Raw genomic sequence first — 19,275 nt, forward strand, 5'->3', positions numbered from 1 at the left:
ACAAATTGTCCCCCTGGTGTAATGTCTAATGATACGGAAATCAGAGTCTGCATACAACAATATGTGGGACATACTGAAGGGTATGGCTGCAGATCAGGGATGCACCCTAACACTGCAGTACATTACGACAGATTTTGAGAAGGCAGCAATCCATGCCAGCCAAAAGGAATTCCCTAAGAGTACTCTGAATGCGTGCCTATTTCATTTTGCACAGATTATTTGGCACCAAATCAAGCATCACCACCTTGTGGCCTTGTATGGTACAGACAATGCCTTCTGAATTGCCATCTGCAAGCTGATCACACTGGCATTCCTTCCAGTGGATGAGGTTGTCCCAGGATTTCTGGACATTGTGGTGGCCTTACCTGACTGTGCCAAGCCTGTAGGTATTTTTCTGGACAATCATTATGTGCATGGCCAACCTAGAAAATATGCATCCCGCTGTTCAGCATCTGCCATCTTCCTACCCTCTGCAGTTTTGGAATGTGTCTGATGTTTTCAACATGGACTTCCCATGGACAAAAAAACAGGTGGATGCATGGCATCGTCGCCTAAAAGTATTACTTGGACACCCCACCCTACAGCTTTCCAACCTTCTGTCTGTTCTACAACAGGAACAGAACCTGACGGACAACCAAAGGGAGTCACTTTTGAGGGGAATGCCTGTGACACCACGTAGGAAGGCTATTGTTGTAAGGGAGCTTCACCTAAAACATATCTTGCAACATAAGTGTGACTACAGTGATGTGCAGGATTTCCTACGTACTGTAGTACATTTCTACAAGTTGTGAATAAATTTGGTTCTAGTACACACCAAACACTACACACATCACTTTATCTGTTGTGTTAATAAAGGCTCTGCCCACAGTACACTGATTTCACAGTATCACTTTCATGCCCCCTTGGCATCAAGTGCCGATCACTTGTACTACTGATGATGGTACATGTTGGCTTCTGGGAGGGTGTAGGGTGTAACACCATGGGGATTTGTGTCTGTCACATATGGTTAGGGTGCAGGGGGATGTTCTATTCCCACAGAGAATTGTACACAAGCATTTGTCCATGTAGCCATAATGCCAAACTGCCATGTGTCCACATCCAGCTGTTTCAGAAAGGGTATCACACTGCCTAGGCACCTGAATCCAGTTAGGAGAGTGTATATGTCAGCATATCAAAATAATAGAGTTAGAGTTTTAGTGAATGGGTGGCTGAGTAAAAAAATATGTATGAAGTGTGGTGTAAGACAAGGACGTCCTATGAGTGGAATGTTGTTTGCATCGATAATGAATGCGGCACTGAGTGAAGGAACTTATAAAATTCACATTACTAAAGCCCTTCTCTTGCTCTCTTCAAATGCAGTTTGAATAAATGGATGGGGAATCATAAAGTCACACTTGGGGTAGCACCTGTGTACCTTATTGACAGGGACAATCTGTAAGATACTTAAGGCATAGGAACAGACTCATGCTATCCTCTTGCCCCTAGGGTCCATATATTGTGTAAAACTGGGTTATACTGACTAGGCTTGTAAGGGCTCATAAGCTTTTAGCCTAGTAATCTCCGATAAATTAAAGATGCTAAATACGTGATACAAAATGAGGTGTTGATTCCAGTAGTTTTGACATATGCAGATGATACAGTGTTAGATGCCAAGAACAAAATATGGATGAGGGAAGTGTTTGTCTGTTTGTCGGAATGGATGCTTAAAAGAAAAGAGATTGACCTTGAGTAAAGATAAAAGTGAAGGTTTAGGTGATGCAGTGAAAACAGGGAGGGGTGTATTATTCAATGAATGAAGTATCTTAGTTATGAATAAAATTTGGGAAAATTTATGTAGTTATGATGCAGTGGGATGGTTTGATAAAAAAATAAAATAAATATGTCTTCTGTGGAGGACATATGGATTAGTATTCAGGAAAAAAGGGTTTTCTGGTGAATTCTGTATTAATAGGGAAAATACATACATGTCAAATGTTTATATGGCCCCAGAAAAATATGAAAAGGAGATTGTGCCATTGGTGTTTTCTATTATATGGGGTTCAAGTTTAAACCCAGTGAAAAGAGGTATGTTGTATACGAATGGAGATGAAGGGGGATTGAGATTACTAAAATCCAGTTGTTTATTCTGCCTCTTTAAACTTGTACAGAATATTACAGTGGGCAAAGAAAGATAATGACAATGTTTAAATATAAGTACAAACAGTTCTGGGACATGATAAGAATGTGAAAAAGTGTAAAAGAATATGCAAATGAAGAAATGAAAAACTATCAATAAATAATACTAACATGGAAAATGAAAACTGATGACGTAAAGATAGAAGGATGTAGTATAATAATGTGATAAAAAATTTTATATCCACGGAAAAATTAACAAGAAGAAATGATTAAAGCCATTAAAGTAAGTAAAAAGTGGTGTATCAAGAAAAGGTGTCAGGATTATCTATGGAGACTAGTAATAACCAAGTTACCAGCAAAGGGGAATATGCCATATAAAAAGAAACTTGAAAGATTGTGTTTATTTCATGGGAGGAAGAGACAACAGATCATATTTTTTTGATATCTAAAAGGGCAGTGAAACTCTGGAAAAAGTGTGAAGAAAATATTTTTCACATAAAACAATATAGATATAAAATAATATGATTATGTATGGATATTATAAGAACAAGAAGAAAGAGTATGTGAGAATGGTAGTTAAGAATTTATTTTATGTAATATGGGTAATATGGGTAATTTGGAATAAAAGACTGAATGAAATTTTATTTATTGGGAAATTAATTTTGTCAGATATGTTGTGAAAAATTAGATTATGGTTGTGGAAGGAGTGGGGAGGGAGGCCAATTATAGAAGAATATCAATAGGGATATTACAAGAAAAATGATAAATAGTTAAAACATGGAAATGTCTATATATGTGCCAGTAAATATCCTCATTTTGTAAGTATGTAAATAATGTTTTTATGTTGTGTTAAATAAATTGCCATGGGATCTTTTATATCCACCAAAGCTAATATCAACTCGATCCAAAAGATGGCACATTCAGGAGTGCAGTATCTGCATTATACTGCACTACAGTGTCAGCAGTTGATCGACCAGGTGCTGCCTTTTGCTACTTTGACACCTAGTGCCTGAGGCAACTGTCTCCTTTGCCCCACCCTAGCTTTTCTTCTGAGTAACCTAACCTAAGTAGTGTTTGTTGACTTTAATAAGGTCCCTTTGATTTAATAATTCATGGTCTACTAACATATGTTAGCAACAAACATAAGTGAAAAAGCAACAGGATGGTTCAAAAGGTTTTAACAACAGTTAAGATTGACTTCTTTCTTTATCTTTTAGCCCTTAACATAATAGGACTACCACATGGCCAGTCCTGTCTCCCTTGCATTTTTACGTATTCTTCAATAACTTCTGTTCTGACCTGTCCTTCTTGCCTATGCTCCTATATGCAGATGATATGGTCAGATATAGCTCTAACCCCTAACCAGATATGATCAAGGAGCTGTGAGAAAAAAGCATAGACAACTTCAAATCTTAGCTTACAGGAAAACGACTCATCCTAAACTTCTACTAAATAAATAAAGCTGTTTAGGATACCTAAAAAACATTTCAGAATCCCTAGTGGCTGGCATCTTCACATCAATCCAGTCCTTCCTACTGAAACCGTCATAAAGTTCTGCTAAATCGGACTCTGACTACATCAGAGGCTAAACTTCCTTCGCCACATTACAACAAGAATAAAGATTAACAAATGTGGGTTCCGGGAAAGTATCTTCCTTCCTAGCCAGAGAAAGTACAGCTGCTGTTAGTAAAGGTCTGCTTACGTTTCAGCTTGTGTATGGCATTTCCTTTATTGCAGAAGTTCTCAAAAGAATCTTAAAACTCTGCAGGTAATAGTTAACAAAATCTGAAGGTTCATAACCCTCTGTCCTAGTGAATGCCAATGCCATCTTTTAAAAAGCACTAAGTGGTTCCTAATAAAACAACATACAAATCTAATCCAACACTCTCCTTTACAAAATAGTCATCCATTTTGCTAGGTACTTCCTAGTTGGTCAAACCAACCATAACCTCTGCTCTTGAAACCCAACCCCACCCTCAATTCACATTCCACAAAACTAAACTTTCCATCAGTGATTACAGACTCTTTATCCTTGCTTTGAGCTGCAGGAATCCCTGAATCCATTACTGTTCTTACTTAACAACAGCACTTACACTACTTCCCAAAAAGGTCTAGAAAAGCACACCCAGATGTCTGCTTTTTCTGTAAATGCTTTCAGAATAATCCCCATGCTGGGATTCCCCCAGCCATATTCTTAAAGAAACAGACTAAACCGTGTGCCTTGTAATACAGCTCCTATAAGGTGGAATTAATTTGATCCCTCTTCCCCTCCATAGCTATGCCTGTGACATGGGGAACATAGCAAAAGGGGATGCCAGCCAATCTGTGTACCTCTAAGGACTTGCTTCTTTATAAAAAACTTCAATATCCTACGTCTTACACAGGTTCCATTTTATCTTTCTCTTCCTTCTAAGATGCGTACCAGCTTAATTGATATACCTACTCTCACACATCCAGTCTCTTTCAAACTAATTCCCTATATTTTCCTGCATCAACATTTCAATGTCAGTTTTCCATGTTACCCCCAATGTTTCAGTCATTGATGACTTACATACATTCTTTGCTGACCGTCACACATAGGCTCACAAATTCATGGCATCTTATATCATTACTCACAGTTCTAATAGTTGTAAATGGAGCACATATTGCACATGTACAGTCAATTAAAATCTACTGTACCTTTGTTTTTAGCAAACATCTTGCTCCACATATCCTAGCTCATGTATTCCCTTTTGATTTCTTTTCATGCTATAAATACTGTCTTACTCAAATACCAGTTTTTAACTAAGTTTGCACTCCCAGATCAACATAACTCATATATTGTTAATTATTCCTACTCAAGTTATAAACATAGTCTTACTGAAGTACTTTTGTTTATTGTGCTGAGTTGTACTCCCAGTCTGATTTTGAAAATGGTCCAGTGGAATCAGTGCTCTACCCCAGCTAAGAAATGCAAATAAACAAATACATGTACTCAGACATGGAGACAATCACATGGAGCTTTTCTAATGTATAAGCATGCAGAAGCAAATCACAGCCCTTAAGAAGAATGTAGTGAATGCTGCTATAAACCACATTGCTACATTTCCTCAGTAACATATTGGTCATGATATTCTGCCATTATCATTCTACTTATAATGAAATTAGCTTAGACTGTAGAGATGTATTTAATGACATCAGAACAGTAGTTAAGTTATCTGCTGCTCTGTACATTTACCCACACTGGTGCCCCCACAAATCAAAGTTGAGCAGCAAAAAAAAAAAAAAAAAAAAAAATCAAAGAAGGCTCCTTTCCTTACTTCTGTAACCATAGCAACCCACTTGATGCAAATGTAACAAGAAGCTTGTTGCTATTAAGAGCTTCAGCATTTTAGTCCTGACTGCAAATGCAGCATTGTCATTTGTTTCTAAATGTTAGTACTGTACGTTCACAACGCTGGCACCTGCTGATCACACACCTAATACATTGCACATGGAGCTGATAACTCTCTCACTCAGTCCTGGGTATGCCAATAACATGGCAAACATAGCAAAGGGGAGAGCCAGACAATGCCTGCACCTCAAATATAGGCTGATAAAATGGCTAATAAAGGAAAGCACTGGGTAGCAGAAAGAAGCCTGAACAAGGACCACAGCTGTTAAAAGTTACTGGACCTCTTCTAGAAGAGATTATTTCAATAGAACAGATGATTGGTAGCAGTAAATCTACATCTCAAATAGTTGTCAAAAACATTAGGCTGACACTGGAGGGGGAATTGGGAAGAATCACCAAGACATAATTTAGGAAGGCAGGGTTCTTGGATCCCACCCACTGACAGAGAGGTAACCAAGAAGATTCCTGTCAATCAAGCTGAGGGAGGGGATATACTGGAACAATTGGTTACTCAGTAGAGAATGTACTCCTAAAGGAGGATTGAAAGGGAAATGATACAGCAGCTGGTAAAACTCAAGGTCCTACCATTACGCATTTCCAGCACCAGCCAGGATATTCTATTTTCAGGCAATATGGATTAAGCACTTAAAAAGGAGGTTTGAATATTTTTTATTTGGCCAGGCATTGTAAAAGATGTGAGATACTCCAAGGTGTGTGATCAGTATCAGAGGTTAACAAGACAGAAGGCTGCTTTGGGGAGCACTGCCTCAATAAGTAGTCGTGGATATTGTGGGTCTGTTAATACTATAAGCACCTTATGTGAGAGGTCCATATTGGTAATGGCAGACTATGCTACTAACTACCTTAAATTGGTGGATTTTTTTTAATGAGGTAGAAAAGATGACAAATACTCTGTTTGGAGTTTTCAGCAGGGTGGGTTTTCCCCGTGAAATATTGACATTGGGACAGTGTTTGGCAGATCTACTGACCTGTTTGTGGGAACCTTCTGGAGTAAAGCAGTTAAACTCCCTACCAATTGCAACAAGTAGAGAAACTGAGGGGGGAGGTTTAATTCTACTCTTAAAAAACAGTTGAATGAATTTGCAGCTCAATTTAACTCTTGTAAAAAAATGAACAAACATAGGAATCTGTTTAGTTCCAACCTCACCACCACAAGTGTTAAGAAAAAAATTAAAAAAAAAACAGAAACTGCTGTTTTGGAATACTACCTGGTTTTCATGATTTTCGGAATTATTGTGACTGAGCTTATCAACGAAGTTTTAAGACCACTAGTTTCTCTGTTTTTCCAGTTTAACTCTTGTAACTTAGCCTAAGTGGAATTTCACACCTCCTGACATCTTCAGCATTTCTGCTCTGGGTAGCCTTTGCCTGAGTGTTTTCCAACCTACCTTTAAACTAATGTATATATCTCAAAAACTACAAAAGGTACAAAAAAGTTAAAATATGAAATGTCTTTGGCACACGGTCCACTTTACAATGGTGATATTACCATGTTAGCTGGACAGAATGGTGATTTTATATTAAACAAGTAGTTAGATAATACATATATATTGTTATACAGCTACTAAAATCTCTCTAACCATAGTACATAGACCCCATCTATCAGTCTGACATTTGTTCATACATATGTGTTCATTTTGTTATAAAGCAGTTCTGCAGATATCACTCCATTCGAGATACTTGTTTAATTATGGTCTGTTTGCATACGTCTATATTTAAATGGACAAATAAATATGAAATTTAAAAAGCAGTGCAAGTTAGACACCAGCTATCAGTGCAATGTTTTTCCAGTATTGTGTAAACTTTTATTTGATACCATGGAGTACCATAGAAACACTTTCTGGTTCTAGTTATTAATAAAATTATTAGCATACAGCATGTTTTCATAATATTCTGGAAAATGCCTCCTCACATTTTCTTTGATACTGAGTACCCCCATTTGTCTGAGAAGCCATTCCTGTCATCTACAGTTATTGCACATGTAAAATGCTTTACTAGAATACATCCAGGTGGAAAATACCTGAGATATTTACATAAACGTTATTTTTATGCATAGATGCATAGTGTGTTATAGACTAGTATAAATATCTGCAAATTGATAGTATCTCAAAACAAAGGGTATAAATGTTAGAGAAACAAACCATTCAGTAAAAACTGCAAGAAAGACCAAGGGAAGCCAGAGTCCTTACTGTGTAATACCTTAAACTTCCTGCAGTAAAGGCACAAGGGATATATTCAAATGACCCTTAAAGACCCACCACTGTTTCAGTTAAATCTGAGTGCCATTGAGTTTTTACTTTTTAAGTTTTATGAGTATATTCAGGCCAATAAATCCAAAAGTAAACAATAGGTATTAGTGACAACTTTTACAGCATTATATAAGGTTTCATTTGAAGTGATAAAATACCATATGTACTCTACAAGGCAAAAGTTATTAGCAGAAATATTAATACAGCACATATTCATAATTTAGCAGAAAAAGAAATCTTGTTTTCTAGCTCATTGACAACTGCATTGTGGTCAGCAGATATTCCTGAGCTGTCCTGTGAAACGCTGTTTCACCCAGTCCACACTACTATGTGGACACTGGCCAAGACATTTATAAAAAACAAAGAGATATGCATAAATACCATAATTATTGCTAAACAACTATAAATACATGAAAATTTGTGGCAATTCAACACCAGGCAACAGTGAAATGTAATTAAAAACAAGCATATCTTTATTTGTCAAAAAATAAGAAAAGGTAGATATGTTTTTCATTGTTATGTTTAAATAAAAAAGCAGTGAAATGTATGACAGTTCAGTAGCTTTGGTAATTAGATACTGACTATCTCATTTCTTAAAGGAGTCATCCCTGACCTCTACAATGGCTGGACATACAGAATGTTGTTTTAAAGTGCATCCAGGTAGAGAATGTATGATACATATGCAATAATCATATTTATCCATACTCTATGAAACTGTATTGTTGACTGTAGGACACAAAGTTACACTCCTGTGACAATACACACACACACACACACACACACACACACACACACACACACACACACACACACACACACACACACACACCAGTTGACTGCAATGAGATTAGAAACCCTATCTAAGTATACTAGGTAGAGAAGTCACGATTTAATGCAAGTCTTTTTTTTCCATTACCAAACAATTCTGTATCCACACAAAGACCACTTTGTAGAACATCTCTGATTTTCCCTCTTAACATTTTCATTTACTGGTAAATTACTGACCAGTAAAATCAGTCAATAATGCCAGATATTATAATGCCAAACTTATTGCCCAGAAAATACATGCAAATGACAAAAATGTCTTTCTATGTAGCATTTTTTTTAAAATGCTAGTTTACAATCACTTAAAGCTTCCATGATTTTAAGCTTTTGTCCTCACATTACTTTTGGTTTTGTCAGCAGCAGAGTTAGTCATTCGGAAGCGTAAATTCTGGCTCTAGATGATTGTCACTGTTGAAGTGACACCCCAACCCCAAGTGCAGAAATGGTAAAAAGTGGCTGTGGATGCATGGATAATTTTTTGTTTTTGCCAAGGGTTTTTCAGTAAAATGCTTTGTAAGGATTACTTAGCTTGTACCATCTGTTTAGTAAATCAGACGATGCCAGACATAACATTATTATACTTTTTATCTTTCAAAACTACTTGCTGACACCAAAATAGTTAGTCTGGCCATTACTTAGTAGTAATTGAAATTTCCCTGAGTTTAGCTTTTTTCCACCCATTTCTTTTTGGCTTTATCAAGGGGAAAAAAGGAGAGAGAGAGAGGCATCTCTCAATTTATACAACTCTTTCAAAAAAGGGGAAAATATCTTGTATCACTGGCCTTGAGATCTTAGAAGCAGCTACTGAAAAGCACCATTACCACTGGATGTAAAATGCTCTTACACCTCAATTTCTTCACTGCTACTGATTACTTGAAGAGGAAAAAGGTGTAAGAGTAAGCAGAACTTATTAAAAGTAATGCAGTGAGAGGGTTTGTTTTTATGATTTGGCAGATGTCTGAGCACATAGACCAGAAAGGTGCTCGTCCCTGTTTAGTATGCAGAAAGGAAAGTTGTAGAGAAAATATTGTTTGGTGGAAGCAAAGGAGTCCTGCCTGTAATCTTAACTGTCTGAGACTGCACAGAGATGAAAAGAAATGGCATTTGTTGTGTTTTACCACCCTTTCCTTACCAGAAATGCCAACATCCACCTCACTCCCAGCCATCACAAGACAGCAGGCCCTCAAGGTGCTCTCCAAGGCCAAGAATGCATCAATGGGTTCTGTTAACATCTCAGGATACCTTATTAATAGAATGAAACATGAATTACCAGTCTTCCTAGAATCTCAATTGAACCACATCCTCCAAATGGGCTTTGTACTTACCAAGTGGAGAACCACACTGGTTATACTTCTTCACAAGGGCAGCCCATCCAGAAACCCAGGAAAATGCAGACCCATTAGCCTGATGACTATGCTGTGCAAGGCTGTGGAGAGGATAATTATGGATATCACTAATAATGACACAGGTAGCCTAATCAGTTCAGGTTTGCAAAAGACAGGTTTTGCCACCTAAACCTGGTGGACTTTTTGGAAAAGGCTAGCAAAGTGATGGATGACAGTAAATCAGTGCATGTTACCTACCTCATCTTGGCCAAGGCATTTCACACAATACCTCATTCAGGCATTGTTAACAAACTCAGTAAATTAGGTATCAACCCATATATCATCCACTGGATAGCCAGCCTGCTCATTGAAAGAACCCAAGACATTAGAATAAGGGAATATACCTACACAAAAAGCCAGGTTAATTAGAGAGGGTCCCCCAGGGCTCAGAACTGGGAACACTACTGTTTGGCATCTATTTCTCTGAAACTAATGCTAATGTCAAGGACATCTGGCTGTCCAGGTTCGCAGCCAATTGCAAACTGACAGTAGTCATTGATTTCCCCCAAGATACTAATACCTTTCCTGAAGGCCTGACACAGACTAATAACTGGTGCCAGAGTTATAGCCTAAAACCCAGTGCTAAGAAGTGCATCATAGAACCTTTCAGCAGGACAGCCACCCATGAAAGGTATTTCATCGATAATACACCCTTGAGAGTAAACCCTGTAGTCAGAGACTTGGGAGAACATAGAGACGTAGATTTCACTTTTGACCAATATATTTCTACTGTGGTGAGGAAATCATTCCATGTTGCAAAACTGCTAATAAAGGTATTCCATCTAGGCCCAAATAAGGTATCACTCCATTGTACTCAGGCCTCATAAGACCTGTCATTTAGTACAATGTTCCCTTTGGTATGTACCACAAAGTCATTGACATTTGCAGCAATTGAAGCATCCACAGGGATTTCTCACAAAAAGAACACAAGGGATAGAAAACAAGTCCTATACAGACTGCCTCAAACCATTGTCCCTATATTCAATTCCCTACAGGCTGCAGACAAGGGACCTATGCCAAGCTTACAAAGCTTACTCAGATCCAGCTGTAATAAACCAGTTACACATTTGAAAAACAGCAAGCATCAGGAACACCTTATTTAGGGACCTAAACTTCAGCAGCAACATAAATAAGATGTGCTAGGGGGACAGGTGCATGTCTCAGATGCTCCCCTTTCTCTGGGACAGGTTTTCCATCCACTTAAAACAGAGCTCCTCCTTGCATTTATTCAAGTAGAACCTAGGCCCGTGGATGGGGAACCACAAATATACCCCTTGTTCTGCCACCCATGTCTTTGCTAGTCTGAGAAAGCTTGGAATTCATTGTCAACTAAGAATACATACTCTCCACAAAACATTTGAGAACATTACCTGACAAACATTATTTTGGGGAACTTGGTAAAGCTTAAAATAGAACCATGGGTCATTAGCCTAGTATTCTATTATGATACTTCATGGTCACATTGTGGTGGAGATGTTGAATTGATTTGTGGTGAGTGGGGGGGGGGGTGACTTTGATCCCCAGTAACAGTATGTTGCATAGTATATACACACATCATATCTGATTTTTTTTAAATCCCTTGCCCCACTCCCGGTTGCTGTGCATCCCTGGTGGTAGCATTTGCACTTGTAACCCTCCTGCCAGGGTAAACCTCCCCAGATACTGTGCCCTTCAGCCTGGTCAAGACCTACAGAAATACAGATGTTATACTCAAAGTCTGCTACCTCATCCCAGCGCAGAAAAAGACCACTGTCGTCCCTGTGTTGTACTGGCCTAGGAAGCAGGAACTGTAGTAACAAACTTGTAACCTTCCTGCCAGGGTAAACCTCCCCAGATACTGTGCCCCTCAGCCTGGTCAAGACCTACAGAAATACAGACTTCATACTCAAACTCTGCTACCTCATCCCAGCACAGAAAAAGACCACTGTCGTCCCTGTGCTGTACTGGCCTAGGAAGCAGGAACTGTGGTAACAAACTTGTAACCCTCCTGCCACGGTAAACCTCCCCAGATACTCTGCCCCTTGGCCTGGTCAAGACCTACAGAAATACAGACTTCATACTCAAACCCTGGTACCTCATCCTCCTGCCACGGTAAACCTCCCCAGATACTCTGCCCCTCGGCCTGGTCAAGACCTACAGAAATACAGACTTCATACTCAAACTCTGCTACCTCATCCCAGCGCAGAAAAAAGACCACTGTCGTCCCTGTGTTGTACTGGCCTAGGAAGCAGGAACTGTAGTAACAAAGTATGTGTAACCAGCTCATTATCTACTACAACTGTAACTAATTCCTGTTTTATTAGTTTAAGTGAGCGGTCCCTACTGGGAATACCAGTAGCCATAGTCTCCCATTCACTATCCTCTATACCATCCATTACTCTAACCTCTATCTCTCCCCCTGGCTTTCTATTGTTTCCTCTCCTTCCCCTACAACTCTCCCAATCTTCCGCTGTGATATCTCTATTGTTATTACAAGAAATAACCACAAGAGGGCAGGATAACATTGTGACCTACCAGGTACATTGTTCCTACAAAACAAGTCGCAAACCTAAGCTGTTCTATTCCTGCCTCTGGTATCACCTTACTCACCCCTTGTGGCTCTGAATTTAGTCTTATCTTTATTCCCTTCTCCCCACTGGTAAGCCCCTGACCTCCTAGTATACCTTACCTTGAACTTACCTTTCACATCTCTGACTGTTTTCTTCACTACTTGGCACTACCTGCTCCGTTCGCCCTGCGGGCTCACTCCGCTCCCCTACCCTACCCCCAAATCTCACCCACCCCCACATCACCTACACTTATACTTGGCCAGTCCCCCCACACTTAACTTACATCCACTCAACATCCTTCCCGCCCTCTACATTTCTTATTACCAATCCTGTCCAGTCCCTCCCACAATTAACTTACATCCACTCAACAGCCTTCCCACCCTCTACATTTCCTGTTACCTATCATACCCTTACTACCCTCATACACTTAATTACATCACTCTAATTCATTCCTGTCAATCAACCAAAGCCAATCACAATGAACATCTACCTCCAGCAAACAACCCTACTACTCTTCCTAGCATTTACCTACCATATCACTTGTTACAACTACCCATTACAAAATAGCTCTTCCTTCACTCATAAATCCACATCCATTATCTCTCCCATCCCTTCTACATACTCCCTAACAATAAGCCCCATCCTATTCAACACCACTGCCACTACTTATACCCTTCTTAAACCAATCAATACCGACCCCAAATCCAATATTACCCATAAACACATAATAATACTGCAAAAGATAGTGAAAACTCTACAAAAGCAACAACGTGAACTATTAAATGATGGAGATATCCACCCTAACCCAGGTCCGTATGATACAAATCCTGCTACTACTATAAAACCCCCCAAACTAACCCAAATCAATACCAGACCAGCAAATAGTCTACTCATTCTAAATCTAAATATCAGGAGCATCAATAAAAAGATACATGAGCTTCATGCTCTGATCTCACAATATCTCCCAGATATAATCAGTTTAACAGAAACATGGCTAAAACAAATCACCAAGGATACAGAGATGCTACCACCTGGATACAGTATCCTTTGGCAAGATACACCAATGAAGAAAGGTGGAGGCATTGGTCTACTTTATAAAAATACACTATCCATAGCTAAAACTGAGTTGACTTTACCCCCTCTGGACAAGGCAGAAATACTCTTAACTAAGCTCAAAATAGGGAACAACAAAATTATCAACTTAGTTACAGGCTATATCCCTCCAGGCAATAATATCTCCATCATGGAAAATCTACTCCAATGGGTATCACAAACCATGCCACAAGAAACTATTCTATTAGGGGACTTTAATATTGACTGGCTCACATGCTCTTCCCAGGCTCCCACTAATCATATCAACCTACTTACCTTCTCTCAAATAATCAAAGAACCCACTAGAATCGACAAGAACAGTAAAAGAGAATCACTTTTAGACTGGATTCTACTAAACAAAATACCTTGCTCATATTTAGCAGGTACCCTTCCTGACTCATTAAGTGATCATCAAACTACCTTCCTACTCAAATATAACTCCCACCACCCCCAATCCCCTATACTTCAAACAATAAGAAACAAAAAACACTTCAACTTACCAAACTTCTTACAAGATCTACAGCTCTATAACTGGTCGCAACTGTATTATCTACCCCTAGACGAAGCTATCAAACACTTCAACTCTACCTTCCTAGAGATACTAAACAGGCATGCCCCTCCAAGAACTACCAGAATTAAATCTAAAACAGTTCCATGGCTATCAAGGGAAACAAGGCAAAAAATAAAAGAAAGGAATAGTGCCTGGACAGTCTGGAGGTCCACCAAAAACCCAGCAACACAGCAAGCATACCAACAGGTAAGAAATCTTACTAAGAAACTAGTTATGCAAGATAAAAGAAATTACTTTATCACCCATCAAACCCAACATTCAAACAATCCAAAAAAATTCTGGGCAGGCTTAAATAGGTTACTACACCCTAAAAAAAACACTAGTCCACCCCCAACAACAGGCTTAACAAAAGAAAACATAGCTGAATCATTGAACTCATTCTTTACTGAGACTGTACTTGCCCTTGCCCAAAACCAAACCTATCCAAATACTACAAGTGCCCCCCCAAACCTAACAGCCCCACATTTAAGCTACAACCCACCTCAACCTCCTATATAAGAAAACTACTATCCCAACTAAAACCAACAACACTAGGAGCAGATTCCCTCCCCAATGAATTCTTAAAACTAGCAGCAAATGAAATAGCTAAACCAGTCTCAATCCTAATAAACCGATCCATCTCAGAAGGTTCAGTACCCTTGATCTGGAAAACTGCCTATATCATACCCCTACACAAAGGGGGAAATTCTTATGACATATCTAACTACAGACCAATAGCAATAGTATCCCCACTTGCTAAAATATTAGAAAAATGTATTCACCATCAATTAATGACGCATCTTATTGATCAAGAGCTCATATCTCATACACAGCATGGGTTTCGGCCAGGACATAGCACAACCACCGCCCTGCTAGCATTTATAGATAGCATTAATCACAACAAGAATAATGGTAAGCTTTCTTCAGCCCTCTTCCTAGACCTATCAAAGGCATTTGATATGGTTAACCATGAAAAACTAATCTCCCATCTTGAAAGCCTAGGCTTAGATAATGTATCAGTCTCCTGGTTTAAAAACTACCTCAACAATAGACAACAGGCAGTACTATGGAATAATAACTTGTCTCCACTCCTACCTATAACACTCAGAGTACCTCAGGGATCTATACTGGGCCCCTTGCTGTTTTCAGTTTTTACAAATAATCTCCACTCAGTCGCAAAAGGTTCAAGCCTTATTCAATATGCAGATGATTCAACTATAATATGTAATGCCCCCACTTTACCAGACCTTCAGAAAAAGACACAGGATAACTTTCACTGAGTGGAAACATGGCTCACTGAGAATGGCTTGATACTCAACCCCCCAAAAAACAAGCTCCTACTATTTAATCCCTCAACTACTACTGCTCCCACATGCACCTTTACTATCCACTCAAATAATGGTACCCCCATATCACCTGAAGCCCAGACAAAACTACTAGGTATTACTATTGACAATAAGCTTAAATTTGATGTACATATCAATCTGGCCATTAAAAATACTAACAAAAAGCTAGGTAGCCTCTACAAACATAAAGCATTCCTGACCCATAATGCTATAACTAAAACTGCACGTACACACCTTCTCTCAACACTACTGTATGCCTCACCCATCTTGATTAACTTATCCAAAACAGAAATCAATAAAATGACAACCTGCTACAATCAGATAGCCAAATTTGCTAACAACAGCTCCTACAGAACACATCACTGCCTAAAACTAAAGCAATTAGGCTGGATGGAACTACCTAACTTACTTATTTATAATCAGCTGGTTACTACTCACAAGATACTCCATCAACAAAATATATCACCCTCACTGGCTAACATTGTCCAACAATATTCCTGTCCTAGGCAACTCCGCTCAACTGACAAATTACAGTTAACTGTTACTAGATCCAACAAGCATGCCGGAGACTCCCTTTACTCTTCTTATGTGGCCAAAATCTGGAACTCCCTGCCTACATCCTTATCCCTGATTATCTCACTACCTACATTTAAAAAAGCTATCTACAACTACCTCAACAACAAATGGTTATGTCCCTGTTCAACCCCAGAATACTGCCGGATCCACTCCAGTACTATTGTAACCATTGTCCTAAACTAGAGTCCTATCTGTTACTTGCATATAAATGTACACCACATCAAAAGTATGATAATATACATATAACAGTGTTAGTATGAACAATGTAAAATTGTTTAATGACTATTGTAAAATGTATCTGTCTGTAGTTTGTACCTTAAGTATCTGTAGTATATACCTATAAGTGTCAATAACTAGATACCCTTATGGATTTGGATGAAATATGTACCCAAGTATGTCTGTATGTTCTGTAAAAATTGTCTCTTTGGAGCTTTTCTCCCCGGGCCTCCACTGAAAATGGACATATATCCAGCTGGACTATCCCAGTTAACAAATGTAAAATAAAATAAATAAATAAATATAGCAAACTAACCTACTTGATTCTATTGTGTCTATCATCCAACACAGCAGACATCATGAACATGTTTTAAAAGTGAACTTAATCTCAATGTGGTGGTCACCTTACAAACACAACCCAACATAGTTGCTAGCCCCCCCCCCCTCCCCAAAGCCTCACACAGGTTGTCATTGACTTCACTCTGGCTAATTATTATAAATAAGCCTACTCTCCTAGATATAATACTTAATAACCTACAATAAATCTTTTGGATCTTCATGTTCTCTTAACTCCCTCTGTAACCATTGCTCCATATTTTCTTCATGTTCCCTCAAATACAAGATAAGTCCATACCAAATAATACAGACCTGAACCACAACAGCTAACTTTGGCAGCAGCCTCATCAGTGAACTTTCTAACATTAACCAGGTGCCTCTCTGTTCTTCTTCTGATCCAATCCCTGCTCACTCCACTTTCTGCATCATTTTACAACCCATTCAAGATCAACTTTTTCCTATCAAAACAATCCCAGTATGTAGCACACCTACCCCTTGGATTACTGATCAAATCAGGCAAATCATTAAATTCAGAGAAAACCCCAGCCAGATTGGGAATCCAGTCCATCAAAAACTTAAAAACACAAGTTATTTCCTCACCTTAGAAAGAATACCAGTTTAGTTGCAAATAAGGCCAAAGCTGAAAATTCAAAGCAAAACTGATTGTTTTCCCAAAAGGTTGTAGAAGGGTCCAAAAGCCTTTCTACATCTTTTCTTTTTTTTCCCCATAACTTGCTCCAGTCAAAAACTTTCCACATCTCTTCTCAAACATATAAAAGACAACACCAGTAACCCACCTCATACTGCTGACCCTTTATTCTCTAATCCCTCCCATCCCCCATTATGCACCCTCTGCCCCACTGCACAAACATGTACAATATGTTTTTTTCTAATTGAACTGCGGTGGTGGTGCTGCGGTAGCATTGTCGCCTCATAGTAAGATGTTGTCCTGTTCGATTCTCAGCTAAACTGTCTTCTGTGTGGAGACATGCATGAATGGACGTACCTTCGTTGAAGGTTGTGCATCAGGGTTGGCAACTCAGCATGTAAAAATCTACTGCCAATCATTAGCAGACCGGAGTTCCGCTGTGGCGACCCCTAACCGGGAAAAGCAGAAAGACACAACTACTATAGCTGAAACTGAAAAACGTCCTTTTAGTTCATTCATCCAGATATCATTCATCTTGGCAAGTATACCCCCAGCTTCAAATATATTGTTATTATTCCCTTACTAAAATCCTTCTCTCCTTCCAATGTAATGACTATCACCCTGTTTCTAATCTTTGACCTCTCTCTAAAATTCTTGAAAATATAATCTACAAATAAATGTTTGAATATACCATCAAATATGACATTCTCAGTCAATGACTACATGCCATCCTATCTCTGAATGATCAGAATTATTCCAACATGGACAAGGCAAAATATATATAGCCATTTTCCTTGATCTTAATAATGCCTTTGACAATGTTTACCACACACTCCTACTTCACCATCTCAGTCAGACATGATTTTCTAAATATATCTTTCTGTGGTTTACATATTATCTTTCCAATTGCACCCTTACTTTACTAGGGCCAGACAACACCCAAGTCCCAGACATGGTATTCCACAAGGCTCTGCTCTAAGAACACTTCTCTTTTCTTTCTTCCTTAATGACCTTCACTGGGATCTTGCTCACACCAACTGACTCCTCTTTGTTGATGACATTGTCCTAATTTATGATAAAAAGACTCCTTCTGGTCTACAGAATAAACTTCACGTTGATTTTAGAGCTATTTGGAAATGGCTTTATATAAAAATAACACATTCAATGCGAAAAAAAAAACTTAATGATTTTTTGGATACACCAAAAGTTAAACTCTGTTCAGAAATTCGCCATAATAGAGCCAACAGGTTTCCCATTAACCTTTTTCACTGAACAAAGATAGCTAGGCCTCATCTTTGACCAGATTCTCTCCTTTCAAAAACATGTTGTAACACCAATTCAAATTTTTTTAGCTTCAACTAAGGCTATCCTACAAACTCTCTCATCATCTTATTGTAAAGGCTAGTTGAGCAATAGACTTTGCTATTCTTCTACCAAGGCTTAAATAAGTTCTCTCCATCCTTGCCCTGGGTTCTTCAGAAAATACCATTCATCATCAAAAACCTGAAAATCAAATTCTCCAGTTCATTCACCTCTCTGGTTAATCTGAATATCGTTGTTTTACACTTACTAAAAAAAAATGGTTACCAGTATAAGAAAGGGCCTTATGTCTTTTTAGTACTCATACCTAAAAACTTCAATAGTTTCAATAGTTTGAAACAAAATACTGTGTTAGGGAAAAATGCTAATCAAAATGCAGACTCCAGTATAAATGTATAAAACTTAGTATCAACTCAGTTGTCAAGATATTTTTTAAATAGATATAATGCTTCAGACCATCTAATTAATGGAGTGAGTTTATTCCACATACGTACCATAGGATGTGATACAGACTTTGCTCTTGCAGCAGTTCTACATAGGTGCATATGTAAGTTCTAGGCTAGCTGCCCTTGCAGGCCATTTTAAGCCTAGCCAATTTCCCTTTTTGTGCTCAAAATAACCTATATCACATTAGGTTATAGACTGGCCTTACCCATCCCATGGTCAGTAATTA

The sequence above is a fragment of the Protopterus annectens genome, chromosome 14.part0 (assembly GCF_019279795.1).
Source record: "Protopterus annectens isolate FY-2018-M chromosome 14.part0, PAN1.0, whole genome shotgun sequence".
Lineage (NCBI taxonomy): Eukaryota > Metazoa > Chordata > Ceratodontiformes > Protopteridae > Protopterus > Protopterus annectens.